Raw genomic sequence first — 11,038 nt, 5'->3', positions numbered from 1 at the left:
GTGTGATCATGTGATGTATCTGACCCCAGGAATGTGTCAATAAAGTTTCCCCTTCCTGGGACAATGAATTCACGGTGTTCTTATTTCAATTTCCAGGAGTGTAGTGGAATTCGTGTGCTTTTGTATATAGGGATGTTCATAAATGAGATAATTCAGAAGTCACTTTCTTTTAAATAGAAGAAAACATCTTTGTTGAATGAAGTAGAAAATTTTCATGAATATTCTTCAGTGGAAGGAGAGATCTGCTTAGAAATTAAATATTTTCAGTTCAGAGATTAGATCAAGTCTACAAACACTGATTACTAAATTAAATGAAAATTTAAAAAAAAATGTCATACAACACAACAGGGTGTGACATGCATGGAAACCAGAAGCCTGCAAATGAAGTTTGAGATGGTGCTGATGTAAGACAGTAGACTCATTTTCAGGACTCCCGAGTTTAAAATTCTGTCCACCCATTCATATTAAGTTTACCACTTTTTCCCCAAATTCATTAAGGTGAATGCGAGGCAGGTTCCTTAGAAAAGGCTATTGCCAATTTCTCTCCATATCCTTTTCCATTTCAAGCTTATCATTCAGAAAGAATAATTCCAGACATTTGTTCTAGAAATAAGTGACAGTCAACTTAGTTTTAACTACTAAAAACTTTTTACAAAGTGATAAATTTATTTATTTTGCAAGTCTTTCATCTCCTGCAAGTGACATAAATAAAGATCCTGCAGAAATTTGTAAAACTGAAAAACAATTAAAACAACTTAACTCACTACACTAAAATGTGACACAGGAAAAGTATATGCGGTTTTATGGTTTGCTCACTTCCCCAGTTACGGTCAAAATTCTTTGGATGCTGGGCAGTGAAACTAATATGAAAGTACATTCTAAGCAAAGATCAACATTTTAGTAGAACGCAACAGTTATTGTGAAGAAAATACTGTGTTTCCGCCAAAGCTTGATGATCGGTAACTTGTTTGTAACATTTGATATTTTTGTACTGGCAGCAGCTCAAATTGTGTTACATCTTTAACCCATACCTCATGTATAGCACTAAACAACAAATGAAATGTCTGACTTTGTGCATGTGTTTATTTCAGCCCTATTCAAGTGTGTCTGGATATTGTCCACTGCAGTACAACACCAGTATTGATAAAACTGTTAGTTCTTCAGCTTGCAGTATAGCTTTTACGTAATAAGAACAAACCTCCTGTTTTGATGAAGCTGCTGCTATGTCCATTTGATCATTTACATTTCCCATGCACATTATGATGTATGATTTAAACCTAGTTGGTGATGAAGGACGCACCTTTTACATGTTATAATTTTCAAGTCTTCCTGATGTTATAAAATGAGAGATCACTTTAGGCTTCATTCAGTTTGTTTTTATTGATTTACATGAGACTTCGATCTCATAGTGTGAATGACAAATGGGGATGTTTTGATTTGCTGAGCAGCTGACCCAATAGTCTGAGGTTTAAAGTGGAATAAGAGATCATTGATACTGTATCTTTCTTTGATGAATTTATACATGGAGCTTCAACAACATTTTCCATTAATATGTTACTACACATTCATGTGTAACGGGTTTACCATAGCCTAATATATGGCAGAATTATAACAATGATGTGTTTCTTGTAGACTTACTTATGGTTTTGCAAAAATCAGTCTGTCATAAATGCATTTCATTTATAACACTAGTGATTTTACACATAACACTCTTATTCTTTGTTTTATGTTCCACATGTCCAGAAATACATTTTATGAGCAAAAATTACAACAAATATTAAAGATAAAAAATAACATTGTTACAAAAAGAATATGTTCAGATATGTACAAATTCTTTAGAAAAATCTATGTCCATGAATCATCCAACAGATTCATAAAAATACATTGTAAAAAATAGAATCACTTTTCTGCACCTGGTGAACAGGTCAAGTGTCTGTACATATAAGAGTATAAACAACTGTTTAGTTTCACAGCCACAAGGAATTATTTATATCTGGTACAACATTTCAAACATCTGTATGTCCTTCTGATTCAATCCGAGTGGCAAACTGAGGACCCCAGTTTACGCACACACCAGTAGTCTGACTTTCAGCACAAGAAACTGGAAAGATAAAAATTATTCTCATTAATGGATTATTCATGTAGAAGGAATACAAAGAGCATTGCCAATAAAGAGGAAACTTAAAAGAGCCAAGTGAGCAATAGATGTAAAAATAAACAAGCTACAAATACTAAGTGTCAGTATCATATGTGAAACCTTAAATGGTATTTTGCTATTACATCAACGGAGGATGAAACAAGAAACATCTAAATGAGCAAAATATGAAAATCTGCGATTACAGTGATGAGATATAAATTGTAGTAATGCAACAATGTTTGTATTAGGACGAAAATAAATTTTTCAGCATGACATCTCTGTGGCAATGACATAAAAAAATTCCTTTTTTATCAATATTATGAGAAGGAAAGTTGGTACTCACCATACAGCAGAGATGCTGAGTGCAGATAGGTACAACAAAAAGATTTTCTCGCTTAAAGCTTTTGGCCAATGGCCCTTGTTAACAATAGACACACATATGCACACACATGACTACAGTCTCAGTCAACTGAAATCACAGTGCGTCTGTAGCACCAATGCATGATGGGAGTGGTGACTGGGAGGGGGAAAGGAATAAGCTGGGGTGGGGAGGGAGAGGGATAGTATGGTGGGGATGGTGGATAGTGAAGTGCTGCAGGTTGGGCAGCGGGCAGGGGAACGGTGGTGTGAAAGTAGCAGAAAAGGAGAGAAACAAATAAAACAAATAAAAAAAAGACAGGGTGTGGTGGTGGAATGGGAGCAGGGAAGGGACTGGATGGGTGAGGACAGTGACTAATGAAGGTTGAGGCCAGGAGGGTTACTGGAATGTAGGATGTATTGCAGGGGAAGTTCTCACTTGTGTAATTCAGAAAAGCTGGTGTTAGTGGGAAGGATCTATATGGCACAGGCTGTGAAGCAGTCATTGAAATGAAGGATATCATGTTTGGCAGTATGTTGAGCAACAGGGTGGTCCACTTGTTTCTTGGCCACAGTTTGTAGGTGACCATTCATGTGGACAGACAGCTTGTTGGTTGTCACGCCTACATAGAATGTAGCACAGTGGTTGCAGCTTAGCTTGTAGGGATAGGAGCTTTGATGGGATAGGAGATGTTAGTGACTGGACTGGAGTAGGTGGTGGTGGGAGGGTGTATGGGACGGGTCTTGCACCTACAGCTATTACCGGGGTATGAGCCACGAGGTAAGGATTTGGGAGCAGGGGTTGTGTAAGGAAGGACGAGTATATTGTGTCGGTTCAGTGGATGGCGGAATACCACTGTGGGAGGGGTGGGAAGGATAGTGGGCAGGACATTTCTCATTTCAGGGCATGGCAAGAGGTAATCGAAACCCTATTGGAGAATGTAATTCAGTTCTAGAGTCCTGGGTGGTACAGAGTTATGAAAGGACTGCTTCTCTGTGGCCAGATGGCGGGGCTTTGGGAGGTGGTGGGAGACAGGAAAGATAAGGCATGGGAGGTTTGTTTCTGTACAAAGTTGGGAGGATAATTATGGTCAGTGAAAGCTTCAGTGAGACACTAGGTATATTTTGAGAGGGACTGGTCGTCACTGCAGATGCGATGACCGTGGGTCTCTAGGCTGTACGGAAGGGACCTCCTGGTATTGAATGGGTGGCAGGTGTCAAAGTGGCGGTATTGCTGGTTGAGTAGGACCAAGTGAAGCAAATGGGGGTGAAGTTGTTGATGTTCTGGAGGAATGTGGATAGGGTGTCCTCTTGTTCGATCCAGATAGCAAAGATGTCATCAATGAATCTGCACCAGGTGAGGGGTTTAGGATTCTGGGTGTTTAGGAAGGATTCCTCTAGATGGCCCATGAATAGGTTGGCATAGGAAGGTGCGATGCGGGTGCCCATAGCCATACGCCGGATTTGTTTGTAGGTAATGCCTTCAAAGGAGAAGTAATTGTGGATGAGGACATAGTTCATAGTGACTAGGAAGGAGGTTGTTGGTTTGGAATCTGTCGGACATTGGGAAAGGTAGTGTTCAATAGTGGCAAGTCCATGGGCATTAGGAATGTTAGTGTACAGGGAGGTGGCATCAGTAGTGACAAGCAGAGCACCATGTTTTAAAGGTACAGGAACTATGGAGAGTCGGTGGAGGAAATGGTTGGTATATTTTATATAGGAGGTTAGGTTCTGGGAAATAGGTTGAAGGTGTTGATCTACGAGAGCAGAGATTCTCTCAGTGGGGGCACTTCCCTGTACACTAACATTCCTAATGCCAATGGCCTTACCATTATTGAACACTAGCTTTTCCAATGCCCAACAGACTGAGGTGTTGACCTCCATATATCCATATCAAACCTACTAACCACCAGCAATACCTCCACTTCGACAGCGGCCACCCATTTCATACCAAGAAGTCCTTTCAGTACAACCTAGCCATCCATGGTCGTCGCATCTGCAGTGATGAGCAGTCCCTCTCGAAATATACCGAGGATCTCACTGAAGCCTTCACTGATTGTAATTAAAAACAAATCTCTCATACCTTACCTTTCCAGTCCCCCACCACCTCCCAAAGCCCCACCATCCAGCTACAAAGGAGCAGTCGCCTCGTAATTCACTACCACCCAGGACTCTAGAACTGAATTACATTCTCCACCAGGGTTTCAATTACCTCTCGTCATGTCCTGAAATGAGATATGTCCTGCCCACTATCCTCCCCACCCCTCCCACAGTGGTATTCTGCCATCCACTGAACCTACACAATATACTCCATTCTTATACAACCCCTGCTCCCAATCCCTTACATCATGGCTCATACCCCTGTAATAGACATAGATGCAAGACCTGTCCCATACATCCTCTCACCACCACCTACTCCAGTCCAGTCACTAACATCTCCTATCCCATCAAAGGCAGGGCTACCTGCGAAACCAGTCATGTGGTCTACAAGCTAAGCTGCAACCACTGTGCTGCATTCTATGTGGGAATGACAACCAACAAGCTGTCTGTCTGCATGAATGGCCATCGACAAACTGTGGCCAAGAAACAAGCGGACCATCCTGTTGCTGGGCATGGTGCAAAACACAGCCTATGCCATATGGATCCTTCCTACCAACATCAGCTTTTCTGAATTGCACAGGTGGTAACTTTTCCTGCAATACATCCTACATTCCCGTAACCCTCCTGGCCTCAACCCTCATTAGTCGCTGTCCTCACCCATCCAGCCCCTCCCCTGCTCCCATTCCAGCACTACACAGCCGTCATTCCACCACCACTCTCAGTCTTTTTTATTTATTTTATTATATAATTTTTTATTATATAATTTTTTATTTATTTCTCTCTATTTCTCTTCTTTTCTGCTACTTCCCCCCACCTCCTGCCCGCCACAAAATCTGCACTTCACTGCCCGTCATCCCCACCATACCACCCCTCCCCCTCCCCACCCCAGCCTCATCCTTTCCCCCACTCAGTCACCACTCCCATCATGCACTGGTGCTGCAGCTCGCAGTGTGATTTCAGTTGCCTGAGACTGCAGTCGTGTGTGTGCGTATGTGTGTCTATTGTTTATAAAGGCCATTGGCCGAAAGCTTTAAGTGTGAAAATCTTTTTGTTGTGCCTATCTGTGACTCAGCATCTCTGCTATATGGTGAGTAGCAACTTTCCTTCTCATAATATTGTTACATTCCATCCTGGATTTTCCATTGTTACGTTAAATTCCCTTTTTATGTTGATAGGAATTGTACAATGATGTAAGTCAGATATCAAAACTGTCCAAAGCAAAGTTTTATTTGAATTAATTTTTAAATAGTCTGTTGCTGTGTGTTTTGCTGAAATCAGTCAACTGGTGCATACTGCCGTCATAAAATAATCATTTTTAATGCTATTTATTGCCAATGATATCCATCCACAGTTGGTGGATTCTGTTCCTTCCTATTCAACAGTTCAAAATTTGTTGCTGATTCAAGCTTGGCCATTCCTCTGCTGAAGAAGCTGAAAGAACATCCCAAAATATAATCCTGATGAAAAAAATCAAAATTTTTTTCAGTGCATATGAAATGGGTCAATCACAGCACAAGAAAATGAAACTGTAATTGAAACACTGGGTGGAAGGGTCCTGTGAAATTCATTTCATATGCCAGACAGCTTTATTTTGGATGTAAAAAGGATTTTTCTGACAGATCACATTGCAAGGGCTCAAACAGTAATAATAAATACCATGCATGTTTTTCCGACCAAATGGATGGAAAATATTTGAGAAGAGGTATGGATTGCAAATGAAAAAAGTGTCTTTAATTAGAACAATGCAACTTCTCATAAAATAGTTGTCCCAGTGTGATTCTGGTGAATTTTAAGCACAAAATGCTGGATCTTTAATCCAATTCACCTGATTTTACATGCTCTGATTCCCACATCTAAATCAATTGGTTGGAATACATTTTGAGTGCAGTGTAGAAGTTATGACAGCCAAAGATGGGTATTTTTGCAGACTTTACAGAACTGAAATTCATGAATGAAGTATCATTACTCAGTGGAAAATTACTGAACAAAGCAGATTGACCTAATAGGGGACAACATCAAAAATAAGTCCAGTTGTGACCAAAAATATAAAATATTTCCTGGAAGGATAAGCAATTACCTCTTTGCTCTTGTAAAGGTAGGTAGGTGAAATAAGTATTTTGCAATATTTATATAACAATATATGATGTTTGTGACAGTTTTACAGAAACTAGAATGAAAAGGTAAAATGTAAAATATGCACACAAAACTTTATATTGGCTTGTAGGTTTACGTTTTTGCTTTGATTGCTGATATTGTAGGCTACAGAGGTAATGGATAGTTCTAGGAAAGAACCAGGTTGCAACCTGCAACCTGTGGTAACATACTGTCACTATATGCTCCACCCAACTGCTTTCACCCCCTCTGTCCTGTCATCTCCTCACAATTCACTTCCACTCACTCTCACTGTGTGCTCCTCTCTGCTGGCACATCCACTGGTCTTTTCCCCCTTTGTTACTCCTCTCTTTTCTGCTCCTCGTTGACTTCAAGCAGCTGTGTGTAGTTCATTTAGAACATCCATCAGTTACACAACAGATGCATTATGAAGTAACCTCTTGCATCTTAACATTTTGAGTTACTTCCACACTGAATGTCTGTACGGAGAGACTACCTCAAACAACCAGTGATTTTAATTCAAATTATAAAAATTAACATCTTGACAAATCCAAACAATGGAAATTCCAGGTTGCAACCTGTGGTGACATACTGTCACTATATGCTCCACCCAACTGCTTTCACCACCTCTGTCCTGTCATCTCCTCACAATTCACCTCCACTCACTCTCACTGTGCACTCCTCTCTGCTGGCGCATCCACTGGTCTTTTCCCCCTTTGCTGCTCCTCTCTTTTCTGCTCCTCGTTTTTCCCTCACCTCTCCCTTGCCCACAGCCTCCCAAAGCTCCACCTGTCAGCCCTGTCCTGCCACCTCTAGTCCCTGCCTGGTCTGCCAGGTAGTGCTGATTCCCCTTCCCCCACCTCCCACCTCCCACCTCCATCCTACTATCCTGCCCCACACTGTTCTGGATTGCTGCTTCTGTTCAATGTGTTTCTGTTCCAGTCTGGCCAGAGCAGTTAAGGGTAATGGTTATGTGTGTGTGAGGCATGCTTGCTTATGTGAATATGTGTACCTTTCTCTTTTCTGAAGAAGTCTCTGGCCAAATGCTCATTTGTAACAATCTTTTCATTATGCCTGTTTGTAACTCAATATGTCATCTTTACGGTGAGTAGTAATCTATCCTTTCATAATATCATGCTTATCCTTTGAAAAAAAGATGTTATTTTTAAAAGTTTATGATATAGGGTTTATTTTTGCATGGGTATCTAAACACAAGGATCCACTCCATAAAACATAATGATTACAATGAGTGTTCTATGGTGACAGATGTAACTACAGAAAAATGGTACACTAACCTGATGCTGGGGATGAAATTGACGGTGCAGCAGATACTTCCCCCTCGTATGCATACACTTTACAGTCTTCTGCTGTATGTGCAATCAAATCTATATCAGCCTCTTTTTTGCATTTTTCTAATGTAGCTGCTCTTCCTATTATAATGGATTCAAGGTGCACATCTGTAAATGCAAGTACAATTTAAAACAATGAATACTGGTCGAAGTATATGTAATGTAAATAGTTTGCATAGTCCAGACAAAATGGAACATACTGTAATGAATGAAGATTTATTAACAAAAGTATTATAAACTCTCCCTTATGTGTAAAGCATTTACACTCTTACAAATAAACTGCACACTTTTAATGAACAGAAATATACATAATTGCAGCACTAGATGTAAAGATAAGTACCACATGTATACAGACAGAAACAAGTTAAGTGACGAAGCATCTAAAATAGCCAGATGTTTATTTTATAACAAATTTCCTAGCAATATAAGGAACTTAAAAACATTGTCTGCTTTCAAACAAAAATTAAAATGGTCACCTGGTCTTAGCATGTTGTTACAGTGTAAAATAGTTCTTAAATGTAAATGTAACAAAGTAAATTAGTTCTTAGATACAAGTGTACAAAATTCTTAAGTAAAAGATTCTTCTGCAGATTCCACATGAATAAAATTAAGATGATGTGCTGGCTACTGTATGTAAACACAATTGGATATATTTTTCTTAACTGTGTCTGTTACTGCTTTGTGTAGGAATGTGTTTAATTTTATATGATGTAAACTCTTAATCTCTTTTACACCTGAAAAATTGTGTACCTGATGTATCCAATTACCCAACGTGATTGAAGGATGAATAAATAAATGAATGTTCCTTTCTTCTGAACCTGCCAATGAGAAACAATTTACTCAGCATGTGACTGTAGAAAAAGGTATTCACCCCCCCCCCCCCCCACTCTCTCTCTCTCTCTCTCTCTCTCTCTCTCTCTCTCTCTCTCTCTCTCTCTCTCTCTTTCCCTCTCTCTATATTTTCACAGTGTCAGTTCTCCTGTGGTTGCCACACACATACCATCACCATCCAAAACAACAATTACGCAATAAGCAGATACCTATTGCTAACAGGGTTATATAGCAACATTGTATTTGGTTCTTTTCATGTTAAACAACTACAGTACAATAGAGCAACAACTTTCAATAATGGCTATGTATAGAGATTTTCACATATGTTGTAAGAGGAGGAGAAGGAGGAGATTACTGTTTACCGTCCCATCGACAACGAGGTCATTAGAGACGGAGCACAAGCTCGGATTAGGGAAAAATGGGGAAGGAAATCAGCCGTGCCCTTTCTAAGGAACCATCCTGGCATTTGCCTGAAGTGATTTAGGGAAATCACAGAAAACCTAAATCAGGATGGCCGGACGTGGGATTGAACCGTCGTCCTCCCGAATGCGAGTCCAGTGTGCTAACCACTGCGCCACCTCGCTCGGTCATATGTTGTAAGAACAATGCATGAAATACATTGTGCTTTATTCCTTTACACTGAATAGTACACACAGTCTCATTTTTATCTAATAACCAATATTTTAAATTAATTGATAGCGAAGTTATGCAAGCCAGCAATACTAACTCCTTTTATGGAATGTACTGATGATAAAGTATGTCAGCTGTCAGATTTGAAGCTTTCAATTTTTTGGCAATAAGTGGATGGTACCACTGTCATCTGTCACATAAATCTCCTATGTTTCTGCAAAATCTTAATTCCTTCTGTAATGCAACACTGGGTTGGAGTTCATGCTCCTTTATGACTCATTTCACCTCTATGCTACTTGTTGCTTAATAATCTGATTATTTATTCAAATAAGGAAAACACAGTGATATGTATTAGTAAATGCTTGTTTGGTAATTCTATGTACCTAATTGGTCATACTTTTTGTTACAAGCTTGAATTATGGACAGAAGGTTGCATGAAGAGCCAAAGCATCTACAGTAGTATATGTCTGTTCCGAAACCTGGGGCACAGCACACTGTCACATTTGCAGATTGCTTATGTAATGGCTTCCAAGGGCAACAACAATTTTATTTTAATTATTTTGTGTAATTATTGATCATATTCAAAATGCTGCCACAATCCATCCATTAGAAGGTATAATATTATGTTAAAAGTTTAACACTCTAAGACAAAATTATAATTAGAAATTGTCTGTTAGTCTTGAGGCAACATAACTGATGGCATGCTGATTCCCAGATTTTATTTATCCAGTATTAACGAATGAGAGTACTTAGCAACTTCTAACAATCTTTACAAATAATTTCAAACCTTCTCAAAACAAAGTTTACTACATTTCCACTGTTCATGCAGTAAAAAGACCACATCAGGCGTGACATTTTAATTGATTACTTCATCACTATCTATTTGCAACATAGTTTGCTTTTAAGCAGTAAGTGAGAAATTAAAATTATGTTTAAATTTTGTTAGAAGTCACTAAATGCTCTCATTATGAAACACTGGATGAATATAAGCTGGGTAATTTGAACTCCGTTTTGAGCAAAAGCTAGCTTTTCACACATCTCAATGCTTATCTCCTGAACTGAGTATTGTGCAACAATATAATTTTGCAGGTCTATTCAGTCGAATATGTAGATACTGTCTACAATGTGTGTTACCATTAGAGTTTGTAGTAAAGAAGTAATAAACTAAAATATCATGCATGATGTAGAAGTTTTACTGTGTCCCATGTCAAGCACTAGTTTTTCATGCATCTAAATTCAATGATATAATTTTGCAAGTACATTCAGTGGTATATGGTATCTATCAAATTAAATAATTTGAATATAATAGAGGGAAACATTCCACGTGGGAAATATATATCTAAAAACAAAGATGATGTGACTTACCGAACGAAAGTGCTGGCAGGTCGATAGACACATAAACAAACACAAACATACACACAAAATTCAAGCTTTCGCAACAAACTGTTGCTTCATCAGGAAAGAGGGAAGGAGAGGGGAAGATGAAAGGATGTGGGTTTTAAGGGAGAGGGTAAGGAGTCAT

The 11,038-nt window shown here is 39.1% G+C and overlaps 1 long non-coding RNA gene across 1 annotated transcript in view; it reads right to left on the bottom strand.

Annotated features, from left to right (window-relative positions):
- Positions 1–1,973: 1,973 nt before the first annotated feature.
- LOC126195341 (uncharacterized) overlaps positions 1,974–11,038 on the bottom strand; it is a 30,474-nt gene continuing 21,409 nt past the window's right edge. The window contains exons 2-3 of the long non-coding RNA XR_007538583.1: positions 8,002–8,163; positions 1,974–2,101 (exon numbers count right to left, since the gene is read on the bottom strand). This is a non-coding gene — a long non-coding RNA (uncharacterized LOC126195341). The remainder of the gene's footprint in view (positions 2,102–8,001; positions 8,164–11,038) is intronic.

This window comes from Schistocerca nitens, chromosome 7 (assembly GCF_023898315.1).
Source record: "Schistocerca nitens isolate TAMUIC-IGC-003100 chromosome 7, iqSchNite1.1, whole genome shotgun sequence".
In the NCBI taxonomy this organism is placed as follows: domain Eukaryota; kingdom Metazoa; phylum Arthropoda; class Insecta; order Orthoptera; family Acrididae; genus Schistocerca; species Schistocerca nitens.
Note: the sequence above shows the minus strand (reverse complement) of the source record. Positions and strands in the feature narration are given on the sequence as shown.